The 21,236-nt window shown below is 33.5% G+C and overlaps 1 protein-coding gene across 2 annotated transcripts in view; it reads left to right on the top strand.

The window, feature by feature from the left end:
• Positions 1-21,236, top strand: part of LOC125068411 (protein yellow) — a 33,284-nt gene that overhangs the window by 2,330 nt on the left and 9,718 nt on the right. The window contains exons 1-3 of one of the 2 annotated variants that reach the window (XM_047677520.1): positions 2,553-2,556; positions 6,185-6,189; positions 14,612-14,618. The exons of the other annotated variant lie outside the window; for it this stretch is intronic. The gene's annotated coding sequence lies outside the window, so the exon portion shown is untranslated. Of the gene's footprint in view, positions 1-2,552; positions 2,557-6,184; positions 6,190-14,611; positions 14,619-21,236 lie in introns of those variants that run through there. 2 annotated transcript variants of the gene reach the window in all.

Genomic DNA, 21,236 nt, shown 5'->3' with positions numbered 1-21,236 from the left:
ATGTAGATACTTTATATCTCAACTCGCACTACAGTTTCAATTCTGATCATAATAATTTGGACTAGTACCGAGAATGCTAGCATTTCTCTGTTCAATTGCAATTCCGATCGAATAAACCAGTCGTCCTTATTACCAGCTGAGGCAATAACACGGCGTGGGCGCGATATTTTTTACGATTAGACCAAGGTAGGGATTTTGTGAGCCAAGCTTGTACAAGAGAAACCTCATCTCATCAAACTCATCAGTTATTTTAACGCCAAACAGAATCACTTTGTAATGATATCTTGTAAAATGTCAAAAGAGCATACTTTAATATAATATATTTGATTTTGCTATGTTCCGGCACATATGACCTTTTAACTAAGATAATAATTGATATTTTCGTTGTTAAACATCTATTTGCGCGCTTTGGGGGTAAAATCGACTCATGTCTTTACAGCAAATGGTATGACAGTCTTTTTTTAAGCTGTTAGGTTTATGTACATAAGTGTCATCTTACCACTAATTAGCCTATTTATCCGTCTGTCTCCCTACAAAAAAGTTAAATATTACAAATGATTTATATAACTATACAGTATAGAACAAAAGCCTTTTTGATTGGGCGTTGTTGTGTTTAAGCGGAGATAAATCACAAAGAGTTTTAATAATATTTTGATCTGACCCACTCGCTAGACAATAGGCTGTTTTCAAAATGTTTTTTGATACGTACAAGTAGCACATGTTCAGTATGTTACAATAAGATTACGTATCGCCTGCGGCTCGCTCATTGGTTGTCACGTGTTAGGCAAAATAGTCTTATGTCCTTCCTCGTAGTCCAAGCTTGCTTCATACCTCGCACGTGACATTGGCGATATAATCTGTGCCCCCTCGGCACAAATAAAAAAATAAAAAATAAAAAATCGGTTCAGCCGTTTTAGAGATTTCATCAAATTCGGTTCAATAGTTTGGCTGAGACAGACAGACAGAGTTACTTTCGCATTTATAATATTAGTATAGACTAGCTGTGCCCGCGACTTTGTGCGCGTTTGAATTTAACAAAAAAGTTATTGTTGTAGCCTAAGTTACTCCTTATTACATCAGCTTTCTGCCAGTGAAAATCCCGTCAAAATCGGTTCAGCCGTTTTAGAGATTAACCAACAGATATACAAACATAAAACTTTTTGGTATATTTGTGTATCGTGTGTACATACATATGCATTTAATAAAACGCTGTTGTTTTAATATTGCAAACAGACACTCAAATTTTATTAAGTGTATGTATGTGTATATTGCTAAGTGTCAGTATCAAATTCAACGTTTAGTTTAATAAATGCACTCACGTAATTAACTTAGGAACTATTCTAGATTAATACTTTCAACTTACATAACTGTCGCTTTATTAGAGGAATGTGTAATATCGCTATATATTTTTTATGTAATCACATAAATTTAAAATATAATTTCAGGTTAAAGAACTTTATTACTTATAAAGAACCTTACAGTTCATTGAAATAAAACTAGTTTTTTTAACGGATTTAATCGCGTATATTAATTATTTTATTTTAACATCCCGACGTTTCGAGCACTTTGCAGTGTTCGTGGTCACGGGCAGACTAAGGTGACATTTGTCTGTTCGAATTAAAAAGAAATATTATTTACAACTACCGCCAACGATTTCTTAATTGGTATCTTGAGTAGCGTTCCGGTTGCAGTTACTTACAGTTCACTTTACTTTACAATGATATAACTTATAAATAAAGTTTGTTTTAGTGGTAGAATCTGTGGCAGTCTCCACATTGACCAAAAAAATAAAAAAAATAAAAAAATGTAAAAATTAAGTTTAGTTTTAAATATGTGAATGATATTTACTAATTTTATTAATATATATTTTCGCTTATAAATTTTTTTAGTTTCTTTTCATTTTAATATTATTAATGTAAATTTAATTGACGCATAATTGAAAAGGTTAAGTTAAGGTTTGTTTAAAGGTTCATAACCGATAAACAAACGTACTGACCGTCTTGAAAGATAAATTAAACGTGAAAAATAACCTTTATATATAAATTATATTAATTCCAATGTACGTGTTCAAATGTATGTGTACTGATTTTTGTTATGTACCGCAGTCTATTGTCCAGTCCTATCCATCATAGGCCCCTATCGTCTATCTGGTGCGCCACAGTCTAAAATCACCCACTTTCGCATTCAGTAAACTCTAGCTTCTTTAGGATATCGTTTAATGTAGCCGGACTGATGCGTTACGGTGTGTTTGCCCACCTACCATCTGCACACCCCTTGTGTGAATATCCCAATCAAAGAATTGAATAGGGATGTCGGATATATGTACATCCCATTAAACTATGTAAGCGAGGGAAGAGTACGTAAAACACACACCAACACCTACAGTTTTGCACACATGTGCACTTATATAAATAATATTTTGAAGTATGAAAGTGTTATCGCTTAATATATACCTACGTACGCATTTTTAAATCAGAGCATTAACTTCAAACTTGATTTTATTTCCAAACGTACTATATTTTTTTATTTTATCGGAACAATAATTGTTTAAATTCCGTCATTGTTTGTATGAATTGTTTGTTTTGCACGTCCGTAACAAGTATTTTATGAAATTTGTAAACAAATGAATGACACTGATCGTCCGTTCACGATGATCATGTGAGACTGATTTGTATACAACACTGTTGATATTTTCAATATAATTTATACACATGTTAACTAAAATATAATATAGTAATCATAAAAGACTCCTGACTGAATGATTACGTACAAACAACCTAAAGTATTATTTATTTATTGAAATAGTTACATCATACACTTATCACTAAACATTTACAATTTAAGAAAAAAATATACGCCATCTTAGTTCTTTAAAAATGTAAACAACATTGCATTTGATAATACAGAAGGAATTGAAATTCGAATTTACTTTTTCAGTGAAACAATTTTGATATCTTCAACTCAATCCAAATGATTCGTGTAGTGTCAATCATTTTAACCATTGAAAATAAAAATAATTTTTGGATAAGAAAACGCACTGCCGAATTTGCAACTAGTAGTTTTATTTTCTTAATTAAAAAAAATATCAATGTTGAACGAAGGCCTCACCTTCTATTCTATTAACGAGAATTGTTTAGAGGTAAGCAGCCACACAAAGCGGGCTGCAAGGTTGTTCCTTTATATTTATAATATACATACAGAACCGTACACGCACCACGCACTTTCACACACACATACACAAATACTTTTAATTTGGTAGTGTGTGAATGTTATAGGAACATAGAGATACTCTACTCTCTTTAGTGTTTCGACTTAAAGGAGACCTTTTTTTGTAATGTTAACTAAAAGAGTCGTGTCATGGAACGCCCGGTAGGAACGAAGTTGTTTTCGCTGTATAATATTATGTCTTAAATAAGACACAGTGGAACAAATTAAAGTTTGAGAAAATATAAATTACAAGAAATGAAATTGTTATTAAATATCCGTGCAAATAAAATATTTTAAATAGCGTAAAAATAAACCGTATATAATAGAAAGAGACGGGCATAAAGAGTAAGAGGGAGAGAACGCCTGGAACGCGTTTATTACGTGACAATGTCTGCAACATCGTTCTGCTTTAAGCCGCGTAAAAGAACTTCATTCCAAAAACGATTAATTTAGGTAACTGATTACATTGAAGTCAATTAATGATTTTACTGAAGACACCCCCCAACACGGGTGAAGTCGCTGCATGCCGCGATTAATAAATCGCTTTGGTATCGCTTGTGATGTGTTCGACTCTTAGCTGCTAAAGCGTAGTCGGATAATCAGTTTAAACAATAATAAGTTAACTTTAAATTAATAAAGGTTATTTTTTTATTAATGAAACATCTGCTATTACGTAATCAGGGTTGTCAAGTGTAAATGCATAATTATACTTAATTATTTATTAACATGCACGACGTGTTAATAAGTAGACTTGAATTATATTTGCTAGTTTTTAAAGGAGGTCGCCTATCAAGTTTCAAATATTAGATTTGGATTTGAGTTTTTTTTTTAAACGAATTATGATAGACTTATGTTTTATGTTCAACCATTTAAATTCAGTTTGTGACAAAAATCCTTCAAGAACTTGCATACAATCCCTCATCCACTACCTCATTGAAGGGTAAAAAATGTAGCTTATGTTAGCTCACCTCGTGACAAATTTAATCGACATGAAAGGGTAACAAACCGACAGAGTTACTTTCGCATTTATTATATTAGTATCTGTGGCCAAAATTAATGATAATAAATAAAAAAAAAAACCATTTATGACGCTCTGTCATATTCAACATTGTAAAAAAGTAGGTTCGTAGAATTTTATTTCAATTCAGTGAGTGTAGTGCATACTCCTAGCTAAGTTACAAAATAGTCTGTATTAAGAAGTAACAGGCCCGTTCCCCTTTTTCTATGCTACAATTTATAATTTTAAATTTAGTATACGTGTGTGTGTGACAACCATTAGGTGGCTCGCATTTGCTCGTCCGCCTACATACATTATAAAAATATAAAAATATGACATAGGCAGCCCTGCGCATGGCCGCCATTATTTTCATTGTAATGTAAATCATCATCTTTAACAATATATTATGGAAATATAACGTAAATATTGTTTCTTATTATGTACATACAAAATAAGACTTTGTAGCGAAGCTATTAGAGTCGAAAATCGGATTCAACTTTGTTTTAATATTGGGTAATTGTTAGCGCAATTAGTCATTATAATGGTTTGTATTGAATAATAATTAATTTAATTCGACGTAATTTTTTAATAAATAATCGCCGTTACTCTCTTAGTAATTTCTATATTTATACATTTATTACGTTTTGACCGGAATTTTATCTCATGAGAGACCAGCTTGCTACTCAGGACATATTTTAGTGCACAAGTGAGTGCGACACAGGTGTAGGCACTATCTATTCCCTCACTCCCATAATCCTATGGGACAGTAATTCTGATACGACTGGAAATAGCTCAGGTCCAGCTGGCAACTACGGCTGTACTTTCCAAGGTACGGGAGTGTACAACATTTTACCTTCTAGACTCCGGACTGTTACTGAGAATGCCTTTTTATCGGCCCGATCTAGTGTTTGAAACCTTGCGGCTGTATAACTGTATTCATCATTAATAAAGCAGTAGCCTGTCAATGCGTTACTGTCCTTAACGGAGTTTATTTTGCCACGCTATGTCAGTTCTGGTTGTATATGTGACAATTTTGTTGTTGTTGTGGTGACATGAGCTCCAAACATACTTCGCAACACGTCTTTCTGAGCCGTGGAACCTCGGACATGGGATTTACAAGCTGTTACACTTTATGGAAAAACTTCAAGTTATAATGAAAACAAATAGATTCAAAATATTAAAATACGTTGCATAAATCTAACCAGGAAATCATTAATATTTCATTAAGTACAGTTTTTTTATGTGTTTAATTTTTGCACTGTACATTTGCAGACGAATGTACCCGATACACAGATATGGACAAGAAATCCGTTAACGCTCTGATGATCTTTGACTCTAAGTGATTATGTCCTGTTTTGTTTGGGTCCTGTAATTGTAGCTTTATTTTTAATAACAAAATATTAAATTACTTTAAATTAAGTTCAGTTTACTCAATAAAATAAATATATGTTTTTTTGTCTATCATAATAATAACGCCGGATACTCTATTCCAAACATAAAAGCCAAATAAACAGCATTTGACAGCAAATTGACGCGATATCATTGGTCGAGAGCATTGATATAGATCGATGACATTCACTATGGATTTGCGAAAAAAATGACGTTTGAACGTCGACGAAACTGTTTTCGGAATTTTGGAAGTAAAATTAAAATGGAAATAAGTAGTTAAGTGTTGTATTATAAATAAATATATATTAGTCATAAACTCTTAGTAGTGAACAATATAACTGAGTTATTAGAAAATCGCATGAAATACGTAACTTTAAGGTTTGTTTATCTTTTTTCCTACTTCCATTGGAATAGGCATATCATGTAGTATACGCCTCATGCGCAAGTAAGTAGACACTGGCGGGAAACGACATGACATTAGAGAACGGTAGATTTTTGACTATCAATAAGCAAGTGTAACGATATTAAATTTATCGTTAGTTAATAAGTAAAACGTATATGCATTTGCGTGTGTGTGAGCGCGTGTGTAAGTGTGTGTGAGAGAGTATGGGTGTTTCTACTTTACATGTAATGTATTGTATTATTTTTGATCGTTTAGTGTTTGTAATGTATCAATATGAAATTTGCTGAAACCCACATGATAATATTACGGCAACATGTGTTGAGTTATTTAATATCTCAACCAATATTATAAATGGGAAAGTAAAATTATTCAAAACATATAAAATTTATCTAATAATAAAAATATGATGCAATATTTTATACAGATTTTTAACTTTTGACTTTGAGAGCTGAGACTGATGTTACGAGTCTTATCACCAAGAGCCAATATATATTTAAATAAAAAAAAAATATCTCTATAATAGTCGTAAAATACATAGCGTTATAGTTCCTTATAAATAAAGGTATCGACCTCTAGTTGTAAGTGAGAGCACGGATTTGTAGGTCAGGGCACTCCGGAATCGGTCTCATAGCCGCGCCCTCGCGTATTAAATAAACTTAAGGTTGTGTACACAGAGATATAGTAATTATCATCTTAAATATAAAGACTATTATAGAATACATTTCGGTTGCATGGCAAATAACGATTATAATACAGCGATTAAATACAAATTATCAAAAGGTTGTTATGGTATGAGGAAAGTTGAGGAAATGTCAAAAGCGTTACAGAAGTTCGTTCTTCATATTTATATAACATATATATTACTCAATACTCCTACAGAAAAAATTGATATTTTATAGTAAATTGTTATTTTAAGTCATTAGGGTTCCGTACCTTTAAAGAAAAAAGGAACCCTCAAAACACTTGGTTATCTGTCCGTTCGTCAGGGACGCGTAATGGTATACAGTTGAAATAAATACAAAATACTGAGGTCAGCGACCCCAGGAAATAAACAAACCTACAAGTTTACGCAATCAAAAGATATGGCCGTTTATGTCGCATTTCCCATAAATTGGCAAAAGATATCAAAATCCATAGGATACTTCCCATTTAACCTATATGAAAAAATCCACAAAACCACAAATTTGTAGTTACATCAGTGTATTTATGTCTGTCTGGTGGTACGGAACCCTCAGTGCGCGACAACGAATCGCACTTGCCCGGTTTTTTAATACAAAATAAAATATTTCTAAAGACTGCTTACAAAAAACAACATAGCGCTTAATGTTGTCTTAGATTTTCGCGATTATTACACATTGAAATAAAACTAGTTTTTAACGGATTTAATCGCGTATATTAATTATTTTAACATCCCGACGTTTCGAGCACTTTGCAGTGTTCGTGGTCACGGGCAGACAGAAACGTCGGGATGTTAAAATAATTAATATACGCGATTAAATCCGTTAAAAACTAGTTTTATTTCAAACATAGCGCTTGTGAAAGTTTGAAAGTTTACAGATTTGAATGAAATTTGAAACCGACATAACTTATAGGTACCGTAACTTAATACGTAGGATTTACACTTGTAACTCAAATGCAGGCGAAGCCGCGTACGGATGCTAGTTATAAATATAATCGGTCAACTGTCCTATCAGGCTCCCCCTATAGGCCGACATGCCTATAACAGTATATATATACAAAGCAAGCATATAGTGGCTATATGTGTACATATGTGTCGAGATGCCCCAAGTCGAAGTCGTGAATTTTTACCAATGTCGAGGGTTCAAAACAAGCACCACTGAATTTTCACTTGATTTCTCAGGCAGGTGATCAAAAAAGTTCCGGACTACAAGGTTTCAGTGCAGTTCTCTATAGTCTAACAACTTCGATCATCCGACACCGTTTTGCAATAAAAATAGATTACCGCGAGTTAACTGTAATTGACGGAAAAATTAAATTCTATTAATAAAAATTCAGATTATTTGTCATCCCAATGCGACCTCCAACACTATAGAGGTTAAACCAGTTTTTTCAGCAGTTCACCTCACACTATTTACATAACTACGTAATTTAAATATTTATATGTACATAATCTTTATTTGCAATGTTTTTGGTCATAAAAAGGTCGGAAACCTTCAAAGTAGACGTATTAAAATATTTAGCAAATATTTTTTATGGAATATTTCATCTCGTAAGTAATCTTTTATATCATATATATATATTTTCCTAATTTTTTTACATTAGCAGGCTGTAAATTTTCCGCTGCTGGGCTGAAGCCTTCTCTCCCTTTGAGTAGAATTTTTGGAGCATATTCCACCACGCTGCCCCAACGCGGGTTTGGTGGAATACACATGTGGCAGAATTTCGTTGAAATTAGGCACATGCAGGTTTACTTACGATGTCTTCCTTCACCGCCGAGCACGAGATGAATTTTTAAACACAAAATAACACATGAAATTAAGTGGTGCTTGCAGGCAAGTACCCAGGGGTTTGAACCCGAAATCATCGGTTAAGATGCAAGCGTTCTAACCACTGGGCCATCTCGGCTCATATTTTCCTCAGAATTTGTAAAATGTAAAACTTAAGATAGAGGATTCCTGGAATCCCGAGCATCTCAACTAAATTTTCATGTACTTATTGTATATATACACAAATATAGCGTGTGTAAATAATAATAGCGGTCTTAAGAAAATACACTTTACTATCTGTAAAAAATCAATAAAATTATTAAACAATGGAGATAACTTAATTTACCAATTATCGGCGCAAGAGCGGACGCCGTTAGTTATTTTCGCGCGCTCGACTCTCAATTGCCCCGTTCAGGGTAACGGCCGGCAGTTCCTGATCCGTTCAGAAATTCGTCCGCTATACAAATGTATTTATAATTCATTTCGTAATCAGTGAAGGAAAACATCGTGAGGAAAAGTGGTTGTGTCGAAAGAAAACTGCCACACCTGTGTATCCTCTAAACCTCTCCTCAAAAGGAGAACTGTTTTTGCCCAGCTACTACTGGCCTAATCGGGACTAATCGAGTCCCGTCTTCAGCTCAACAATTGCCCAGGTACAATTAAGATAACTTGGTAGGGGGCGTCTCACTGATAGTCCCAGACTTGACCTGAGTATTCGGCGAGGCGTCCGGGTTTCGTGGACCCCTGCAGGCTGGATTAATACCAGCCTGAGTATAACTAGCAAAGAGGTTGTTAGTTTACTACTCCAATAAACTCTGAAGCGTCGCAAGCGTCGCGTCAAAGCAGTATGTTGTGTCTCTTTCATACGTCATTATTACACAGACATATGTTATAATACAGACCACACAAAATTGTATGTCATATTTACTTATAGCTTGCGCGTTAATACCTATACTCATGAAAAAGAAGCAGTAATAAACAATCATTAGATTAACATATTCCATGCGATTCTCTAGTAAATTTGCTACATTATGCACGACAAACAGTTCTTGATTAACATATCTTTATTTATAATACAACACCATTCCACTTAACTACTAAAAACTCCACTTATCACCTTTTATTTAACTTCCAAAGTTCCGAGAGCAACTTTGCCAACATAACGGCAATTATTTTTAGGAACTCATATTGAATGCCATGGATTATTCAAGACCTGGAAAAAACAGTTTATGTTAATTCAATGTCAACAGTTGTTTACTTGTTTTTACTCGTCCTGTGATTGCTTTAGCACTTGAAAGCGATTACTGAGTCGAGTTCCATTAATATCCATCATATAACTTCCGTTTTGATCCGTGATGAATGATAAACCAAGACACTCGACCTCTGTTACAAAATACAACTTACCTTACGTGTTTTCCTGTACAGCGAAATTCACGAATTATAATATATAAAAATATCTTCAAAAAAATTCCTTGTTGGTAATTTTGTGTGAGCCTTATCAACTGGATCTGGTTTTGGGTAAGTACCACTTACCCCATGCATATTATAGTAGTGTCATGTTCGCTTTCACAGTCACAGAAGACTTAACATCTTAGTTCCCAACGCGCATTGAGGATGTAAGGGAACTTACCATTATGTGGTCAATGTGCGAGTTTGTATATCTAATTCAAATTAAAAACTCATTGGTCATGGTTCGAAATGTCGGCGAGGCACTTTGTACATTGGACCATCTCTGTTCTTACACACCATCTTTGGAGAGACGTGTATCCATACGAGTTAATCGTTATAATCAAAAGGATATCATGTTTTTTAACTCATTCCTTCATTTCCGGGAATTCAAGAGAAACATGTTTCCTCTTTGTGACATCAAGGAAAACCGTAAGATATACTGGTAGCAATAAAGTTAAGGTCAGCGTTAAAAGTACATCCCCGCTAGTCATACCTCACGCGAAATATTCTCATGTGTGTGTGCATGCTGCATGCAGTGTTGTCATCAGTAATTTAAACACGCACGCAAAGTTTATATCCCCCTCGTTTTCTATAATGACGCGACAATTCAAATTAAACATTATTTAAAATAAATTTAATGAAAAATGATCATACCTATAAAAGAAATACAATAGAGGTATTCATATTTATTAGTTATTGTATTAAGAAATAAAACTCTTACAACATTCTTCTAACATTTATATTTAAACTAGTTGCCTGCGGCTTCGCTCGCGATGTAGGGTTGTTCGTGAAGTATTAGGCATAAAAAGTAGCCTTTGTCCTTTCTTCGGAATCAAATATGCTTCACAACAATTATAAATTAAATAAGTATAGATGAGTCGAAATGGCCCAGTGGTCAGAACGCGTGCTTCTTAACCGTTGATTTCGGTTTCTAACCCAGGCAAGCACCACTGAATTTTCATGTGCTTAATTTGTGCTTATAACTTATCTCGTGCTCGGCGGTGGAGGAAAACATCGTGAGGAAACCTGCATGTGTCTAATTTCAACGAAATTCTGCCACATGTGTATTCCACCAACCCGCATTGGAGTAGCGCGTCAATTGTTTAACTTAAGCAAATCCAATTTTAGTCGATTGTTGCAAATTTAAATTACTAGTTATGATTTCGTATGCGGAAGTATTGGTGGTAGGTGAGGAAGGTTTTCATCTCGGACTCGGCGGTGAAGACTTTGGATGAAAATCTGCCAAAATATGTGAAATCCACATTTTTTTGAATAGTCTGATAAAGCCCCAAGAAAACTAGGTAACCCTTAGCCCAAGTATAAGACATTTAATTTTAAACTTTAGTTTAATTTTTGCTCAAAAAATGTTTCACCGGATTTAGTCTCGTAACCTTCAATTAACATTCTATAAAATAGTTTATATAGTTTCGTGTCGATGTAATTTTATTTCAATGTAATAAATTCATTTGTTTTGTACAGTTTGTAAGGACGTACGAACTAGGTCGAAATAGTAACTATTGCACTGACGCGACCTCAGTAGGGCTGTGGGAATATTGATATCGGTGTACATAACGGAAAATGAGCCATCTGTAAAGTAAGTTGTCATATCGCTCATAGAAATTAATAAAAATGGAATATAACATCGCCAATGCGCCGTCAAGCTTGGAAACAAAGACTTTATGTATCTTCTGCCTGTAGATCACTGGCTCACTCACCCTTCAAACCGGAACACAAGAATACTAAGTATTGCTGTTTCAAATTAACCTGATGAGTGGGTGGTACCAACTAAGACGCGCATGCACAAAGCCACACCAAGTAAAATTAATAAGAAGATATTATAAATCCCATAATCTGAAAATCTTAAGAAAGTATTTGATAATAACATTTGCTTACTTGGGTGAAAACTTAATACAAAAATAATTAGGTATCTAATAATTATAGATCGTTTCATTTAGATAGGGCACTTAATGTTCGTAATAGGGTCGAGCCCTAAATGAGAAGTGTGCAGTAACTATAATTATTGATAGTCTATAAACAAGATCGAGTAAGTGTATTTGCAATGCTAAGTATATAAATACATAACACCAATGGTCAAATAAACTTGAAGACCAAACAGAAAGATGGAGTCACCTTTGACGATATGACGTACTATGTAGGATCGCCCAATTAAAAAAAATATTTAAGTTTGGTATATTTTTATTTTATATTATACCCTGGCAACCCTATTTGTATAGTGGGACAGTTCAGCAAAAAAAAATTATGCCAATAAAGACACATTCTGTAATCGATTATATACTTATTTTAATTTGGCAACCCTACTCGTGTTGTATGACATAAGGCAATATATATATATACATAATTTAGCAATAGTATAACTTTTCGATAATATGTATCTGGTATTGCAGACATGGATTAGTTACGGTCAAGCGAGTCTGCGCTTTGGAGTTCTATTTGCGTGGCACCTTGTAATCTAATTATTTTTTGTATCAAACCGCCATTTTATTTATTTTTTCTTAGGATCACTAACAGTTATGACAATAGTACAACAACAAAGATACATTATATCAAAACGATGACAATTTTATTTCTAAAATGAAATAGGAATTTTTAATTATTTTATAAGAGCAAAAGTCAATAAATAATAATGATTGCATTGTTTTGTCAATATAATTATGAAATTGAAAGCAAGAAGAAATATAATTAATTATCATTATTGTTACAAATTTAGCAAATCTTCGAATGTCTTTATTATAATTTTTTTTTCTTTTTTGCGAATCCGTAATAAATACCACAGATTATTAAACATGATATATTCAATTCAATGTCAAACGTTGTTTATTTTGAATTACTCTTCTTTTGGTTGACTTAGACTAATAATTGAGTAAATTCCTTTAATACAATAATATTATATTCCTATGACGAATATTCACATGAGAATAAGAAGATGTTAAAAACGGACATTATCGATATATATATAAATGATATCTTTCAGTAAACACATTGAGATAAAAATTAAAAAAATATATATATTAATATGAATATAATATATCATCAAAAATGTATTACTCGATATTAAGGTTTAATCGATTCCAGTTTTCAAACTATTTTTATAAAGTTGAAAGATTTTTTTTTTTTCACAATCTTGGACATGCAAATTAGTTTTAATCAAACTGTTATAATTAACGGCAAGAAAAGATATTTTATATTCAAAAAAAAAAAAAAATAGACCAACGCTTAAAAGAAAAAAACGCCTTCAATTTTTTAAAGATACTGAAAATGCGAGTCATGTGCGCTTGGATGGTAAGGTTAGTCATTTCGAAACTAGAACCGCTTCGAGTCATAAATAAACTGTTAGTAGTTATTGTTTTCCGTTTTGATAGTTAAATGCCGGGAAAGTGTAATTTACTGGCAACACTATGTTGCAATAAAAACGTTATTCTAGATAATAAAATAGGAATATATATTTAAGTACTTCCTAGTTGCGATAAAGGCTTGACATAGAAACAGTTCTAGAAAAACTACTTTTTTTTAAGTCACATGTCCCCTACATGTCTGACAAATGGGCTAAATGGATGATAAATGGTCATGGATTCGATAGTTTTAAATTGATAGTTTTAATTTTAACATGGTGTTTGCTAATTTGTCGAGGGCTTGAAAAATAGTATAGTAGATACTATCGTTCCCGACTTTAAACGCTTTTATTAAAAATATTATTTAATAAAATATAACTAGGAGACGGAGATTTGGCTACCTGCGTCTTTGCCCGCGATTAATTTGTAAAAAAATACCTTTAGCACATAAACCGTTAGTCCCATTTTACTCCCTCGAAGGTTGAATTATAAAAAGAAGCCTTTGTCGCCGCGGGATTCAAACTATCTCCACACCAAATTACATCAAAATCGATCAGCGACGTAAGAGTGAAGAGGTAACAGACAGAGTTACTTTCGCATTTAAAATATACATTTTTAACGTAAGGTTAATATTATAAATGATTATCTACGTCAGTAAGTAGTGACGTGACCTCCGCACGACCAATTACGACTTGTTATCAAAAGCGGCGCTTCTGAAATCGTTCGTCTTAATTGAGACAATATGCGGTTTTTAGGCCACCTGATAGTAAGTGGTCACCGTCGTCCACAAACATTTCGTCGTGACTCACCCTTATATAGCCAGCGCAATGAATTTCGCTTGCGCGATTCAGAGTTGCACAGGTTTATATATAACATCCCTAGCTTAGCTCGCGTAGTATAAAGGTTTACATGAAACGTATATGTATCGTAATAAATGTTTTAACTTTTGGTTTACGCGGTACCAATTTAAAATCACATACACCAAGCCCTACCGCTTGAAGCACTCAGTCCATAAAAATGTGACCATGTGAAAATCCGTTTGGTAGTTTTTGATTTTATCTTGTACAGACAGACGCGGGCGGACTTTGTTTTATATTTATAATATGTAGTAATTGGTGGTTGTTATAACAATCGACAATAATATTATAAATGCAAAAGTTACTCTGTGCCTATCTATTACGTTCACACGGCTAAACACTGAACCGAATTTGATAAAATTTGCTACGAAGCAAGTTTGAAGTCCAAGGAAGGGCCTATTCTGCTTTCTTATGTCCATCTCTGTCTCTATTATCTGACAACTAACCACTAAAACGCAAGCAATCTATAAGATAAATTCAATTTATAGTATCGTGAAAGTAGATGCAATCAGAAGAACGGTCAAGAAAATCAGTAGTCGCTTTTTCAGAAGGAATATATCTATAATTTAATTTTCGAAATGACGATTCAAAGGTCAAACTTCTTTTATACCTAAAACATACGACCAATAACACGCGAGCGAGAACTAGTTTTTTTTTTTAGCATTAGCAGCCCGTAAATGTCCCACTGCTGGGATAAAGGCCTCCTCTCCCTTTGAGGAGAAGGTTTGGAGCATATTCCACCACGCTGCTCCAATGCGGGTTGGCGGAATACACATGTGGCAGAATTTCGTTGAAATTAAAAACATGCAGGTTTCCTCACGATGTTTTCCTTCACCGCCGAGCACGAGATGAATTATAAACACAAATTAAGCACATGAAAATTCAGTGGTGTCCGCCTGCCACGCGTTCTAACCACTGGGCCATCTTGGCTCGTTTTTATATACATACTACTTACATTAAATTAATTGTTTGATTACAGAACTTAGTGTTATTAAAATTTCAATTGCTATTGCTGGTGCCTGCCTGGGTTTGAACTCGAAATCATCGGTTAAGATGCACGCGTTCTAGCCACTGGGCCATCTCGGCTCGAGAACTAGTTAACAATACACAATATGAATTAAATTATTATTGAAATGATATTTAAAAGTAGAACGTAACGAATATTACTTTTATGATAATGAATTGTACAAAATAATCTTATATCTGTATTTTTAACTGAATTTCAATAGCATGTCGGCGACTTACGAGACGAATCGTAAATTTGTATGTGAAAACAAATCTTATTATATTACTTTAAAGTTTAAATTCAAGTGCGAATAATAACAATGGCTTAAAAATATAATGGATCAGGCTTCCGTGTTGAATCGTAATGTTTTAAGAATGTTATAACGTGTTATGTCATCGGTATGCTGTTAATTGAACGATAAAACGTATTTCGAGACTGTTTAAAGCACCTATTAGTATTACCGAAACGTTTAGTACTCAATGTTTAAATCACACAGTGGTGTTTTTGTACAATATTGGTAGACGAACGGACCTTGGGCCATCAGATTTTCACCACTGTGCATAGACATTGCCACCGTTAGTAACATTTTAAACATTCCTTAAATATCGAATGTGTCACCAACCTTGGGAACTAAGATGTTATATCCCTTGTGCCTGTAGCACTGACACACACACCATGTACTGAAGTTTGATGGTCGAATATGTGATGTGTATTTGGTACCTATCTAGACGGTTAGTAAAGGTGCATTCGTCTTCGGTTTACACAAGAAATCGTATAGTATTGTATGTATTGCGTGATATATATAATTTAGTACATTATTTTTAATATTAACCATTCCTTACATCGCCTATGTGCCATCAACCTTGGGAACTAAGATGTTATGTGCCTTTGTCGTTACACTGGCGCACTCACCCTTCAAACCGGAACACAACAATACTGGGTACTGTTGATTGGCGGTAGAATATTTGATGAGTGGATGGTACCCAGACGAGAAGAATATTCTTCAAGAAACCCCAAACGTTGTACCTATTTATAATTGTGTTACTTACGTTTTGTGTGTTTTACGTGACGTCTAACAACTTTAACGACAAAATAAATCATCAATTCAATCAACAAAAATGAATTTACGTCACAGGTTTACGTCAAATATAAATAGAAATGTGAAATGTTTGACTATGAATACGTTATTTCATATAAGAGAGTGCAGTATACTTAATCATTATCATATCTGCGCAGCGACTCGTGACTAATTTCTGACCAGTCAACTAAGATATTCCTACATAAAGAGGTAAATATTATGGAGTAAGTAGCTAAAGCACTTGAGTTATGGAAAATGAGAAGTAACGACGGTACCACAAACACCCAGACCCAAGACAACATAGAAAATTAATGAACTTTTTCTACATCGATTCGGCCGGTAATCGAACCAGATTAGCATACCCCTGAAAACCGATGTACACACTACTCGACCACGGAGGTCGTCATTAAGTAAATAAATTAAGATTAATATTATTTTATCATTATAATCTTATTTTAATTACGGGACACGGCATCCGTTTCTATATAGCCTATTCCAATGGAAGTAGGAAAAAAGATAAACAAACCTTAGATTTACGTATTACGAATTTCATGCGATATAATAACTTGGCAACATTGTGCACTACTATGAGTTTATGATTAATATATCTTTATTTAAAACACAACACTATTAGACTTAACTTTATATTTCCATTTTAATTTTACTTCCGAAATTCCGATAACAGTTTCGTCGACGCTCAAAACGCCATTTTTTCGCAAATCCATAGTTAATATCATAGATTAATCAAGCTCTCGACCAATGATATCGTTTCAATTTGCTGTCACTGTTGTTTATTTGGCATTTCTCCTATTATGGTTGAAATAGAGTATAAAGCTCGACTGCTATTTTTAACTTGGCCTATTAAAAAAATTGAAGCTCATGTGAAAAAAACATTGATAAATAAGGCATATTATGTTTTACAAGGTTATGTTAATGACAAAAAACGTGGACACTAAGTCCACTGTGCACATTGGTTTATTTCTAGACAGGATATATAGAAAAAATAATTATATCTGTTAACTGTTGAGTCTTGTCGGTTCTTCTCGGTAGAATATACTTCCCGTCTTATGGTGACGATTCGAATGCTTCTATGAGCCTAACTTTTCTAACGGCGGTTTTTTCATATCAGCGTCTCTTTCCAAAACGGTGGTAAGTTTTTGCTTTGATTAACAGAACGACTTTTGCATGTAATAAATAAGTTTTGATTAGTATTTGTTTTTTTTGGGCTTTTATTTGTGCCAAAAAGGCACAGATTATTTCGCCAATGTCACGTACGATGAAGAAGACACGATAGAGATTGATCGGTGCGGTTTTATTTAATTTAATCTTGAAGGCATAATAGTAGTAGACGGAATTAAATTAGTATTTATTGTGGTAATATATGTATTATGTCATAGTGGTAGGCGGACCAGGCGTCGACACTGCCAATAGACATTATTTATCAGTAGTATTAACCTTGGGACCTTGATGTTATGTCCCTTGTGTCTGTGCTCACTCACCATACAAATCCGAAGACAAGACTACTTAATAGTACAATATGACATTATATAATATACGATGAGTAGATGGTACCTATCCCGATGGCTTTGTACTACCGAGTAAATAAGTCGTAGCTCAGTGCGATTCTTGTATATATTTATCTCAATATGTCTCGTTTTGAAAGCCTAATTATATCAGTAAGAAGTCGTGGCGGATACTACAATATAAAAATGTAATGTTATTTTTGGTCAAGGTCAATCGAAATGTGACTGCTGTCCCCAAGCAAGGTCAAGCCTTTCCATCCGTTACTTGTAACTAATTAAAGAACGTAAGTACATAATGTACTAAATTATATATATCACGCAATACATACAATACTATACGATTTCTTGTTATAATATAATTTAGTACATTAATGGTTAATAATTATAAAGCGCTATTGTCTATATCTCTCCGCCAATCTATATCATAAAAAAAGTAAAATTTAATAAAACTTCGCTTACAAATGATGTACATATAAAAACGATGTATGTATGTGTGTGTTGTGTGATAATGAATTGTTAATTATCCGATTAGCTTCTTCGCTTCCATTCGCTTTGTTATAAATATTATTCATGAACAGGTTATTAAGTGTACAATTAAATAGCTATAAAAATGATGACGTTTTCAAAACAATGGGTCTTGTGGTGGATCGTGTTATGAGTTTATTCCTTCAGTTACGATGATAACAAGGGCTTAATATGTTAGACAGACAGACTGCAATCATTATTACATGATTAAAAGCATACATTTATCTGCTTTGCGTGGCTCTGATGTTTATATTAATAACTAGGTGAAGCAAAGCCGGGTTGGCTTTGCTAGGGTAAAATAAATAAAAATAAACAAATACGGATTATCATTTCCTTTACATATAATATATACGTTTTATCGAAATTATTATTTGGAACACACTTTCCGAACGCACCCGTAAAAGTCAAAAATGGCCGCCCGTTGAACTGTAACGTCATTGAATTTCATAGTATGGTCATAAATATTCCTATTATACCAATTTTGCGGATATATATGCGATCGACTCAAAAATCATAATTTTTTAACGATCTTTGTTGTTTCGTTTTTATCGGGTCTATCGTTGACCTGCACGAAATTATTTAGGTATTAAGTAAAGGTCATATTTTTTTAATAAGTTACGAAGAAGATATTTTTAAAAGAAAGTAGATCTTAATTACTCGTTGGTCGGGTAGCTATCTTTTAAGACTGTAGATCTAGCCGTACTGTGTTTAAATTTTGGATCGGATTGTTTTTACGTTGACAATTTCTCATTAGCAGCCCAATAATCTACCACACAGTTGGTAATCCCCCCTGAGAATGGACGGTCGACGTGGATTAAATCAGTCAGGGGGACATCATCGTCTAGTTCAAAATGCCGACTAGAAGCCGCCACTTGCAACTATATATTTATTTATTTAAAAGTTTATTGCAAAACACAAAATATATATCGTAGAAAAGGCGTGCTTAACTAAAAGCATGTTAAATAAAGTACTTCCATATCACATATCTCTAATATTTTCACGGAAATGCTGAAGTCTAAGTTGGTAATTCAATCCTCTGTAGCTTAATAAAATAAAAGGTTATTGTCGACTGTAAAACGACAACCATTGGTGCATTTAAAATGTATGTATGTATGTTTGTGTGTCGTAACTCATAACATAACTTCGCGGTTGACAGCGCATTAGAATGCTAGGCACGATGTTTCGAATGATTCTAGTGCTATGTATGTACAAATGGCATAACTTATGGTATTTCTTAGTAAAATAAAAATAATTTATCTGTAGAATAATATAGTTTTATTAATTTTAAATTTAATACAAGACATTAAACTTGGGTAAAACTGCGACTCATAATTATTATATAATAACATTATATTAATTTATAAATATATTAAAATATAAAGAGCGAACTTTAGTCCGATTTCGTTAATGTTCGAATACGAATACTAGCGTCCTTTGTGGTCATTTTATTTCGGTTCTTTTGAAATAAGTTCCTAGTTGTTATATATTCGAGAGCAAAGAAAACTGTTATGTTCTTTAAAAAATCAGCAAGACAAGTTTCATGACGATTTTTTTTTGTTTTAGAGGCATTGGAAAAAAAAAAATCAAAAAAATATTGAAATAATATCTATTTCCGTCTCGCATTTAAAAATTTCGACCGATAATAATTGTTTTAATATTGACGAATAACCAGTGTTTATTCGTTTTTATAAATCAGAAGAAAAAAATTGATTTTAATTGATACTTTTTTAAATAAATCTAAAAAACGTCATATCCCAAAAATGGTTTACTTTTGCATCATGCATATGGGGGTTAAAATTATCGCAAATAATCACCCCTCTTACCTCCTAACGGTAATACGTCGAATTACCAATAACCCTGTATATATAACTCGTGGGAAAAATATAATACGCAACATTTCAGTTTCCATTTACTTTCAAAGACACTTCATCGTTACCCTTCTAAAGGTAAACTGTCAATCAACAACTTTGTAAGTCGGTTTAAATGAACCAATATATCTATATGTGCCGTATTTTCTCTCGTTAGTCTATTTAAAACTAGACATCACGTGACTATGTTATCACTTAATAAGCACAAATTCTTCACGTCTAATCATTTTTTATGGCACAGGTTGACGAGCAACTGTGCCACCTGTTGGTCACCAATGTCCGTAAACATTGGCGCCGTATGAAATTTGAACCATTTCTTTCATAACCAATGCGCCACCAACTTTGGGAACAGATATGTTATGTCTCTTGTATCTGTAGTTGGGCTAGCTCGCTTACCAAACCGAAATACAACAATACCAAGTATTGCTGCTGTATGATGAGTGAGTGATATCTCTCCGTCAAAAAAATTAGGGCTTAGTAATGCCTAACAGAAAACTGAGCCAAAATGTATAAATCCTGTAACAGAAAATACAGCAGGTTTTGGGAAAGGATTTAGGTGGTTGTGGTCATGAAGAGGTGACTGATGTTACTTTCACGATGTTACGTCATCTCTCTCTGTTAGCTGTCATTCTATGGAATGGACTGATCATAGCAGATCAGAGGAAATTCTACTAAAACATACGTTCCCGATTCTATTCAGCGCCAACTTTGACTATTTTACAAAAAATACCTCAGATTAATCGTAACCGAGGACTAATTCTACTTATTTATATCGGTTACAACTGAAGGGTGAGTGAGCCAGTAACTACAGGCACAAGGGACGTAATGAATTAGTTCCCAAGGTTGCTGGCGCATTAGAAATGTAAGGATAGAATAAAATTTCTTACAGCGTCAATGTCTATGGGTAGTGTTGGACCACATAGCATCAGGTAGCACCTTAACCCGTCCGCCAATTTGATAAAAAAAAAAATAGTTTCAAATATTAAGTTAATTTTTGGTCTTCGGTTAGATTCGACTCTGTTTATTAATATTCTTATTATTATTTATAAGTAAATATAATGTATTCGGTTCCCACGATAAGCATTTCTAATAAGTCTTGATATGTTAATTGCAAATGAACGAAGTGATCTTTATCTC

This window comes from Vanessa atalanta, chromosome 13 (genome assembly GCF_905147765.1).
Source record: "Vanessa atalanta chromosome 13, ilVanAtal1.2, whole genome shotgun sequence".
In the NCBI taxonomy this organism is placed as follows: domain Eukaryota; kingdom Metazoa; phylum Arthropoda; class Insecta; order Lepidoptera; family Nymphalidae; genus Vanessa; species Vanessa atalanta.
Note: the sequence above shows the minus strand (reverse complement) of the source record. Positions and strands in the feature narration are given on the sequence as shown.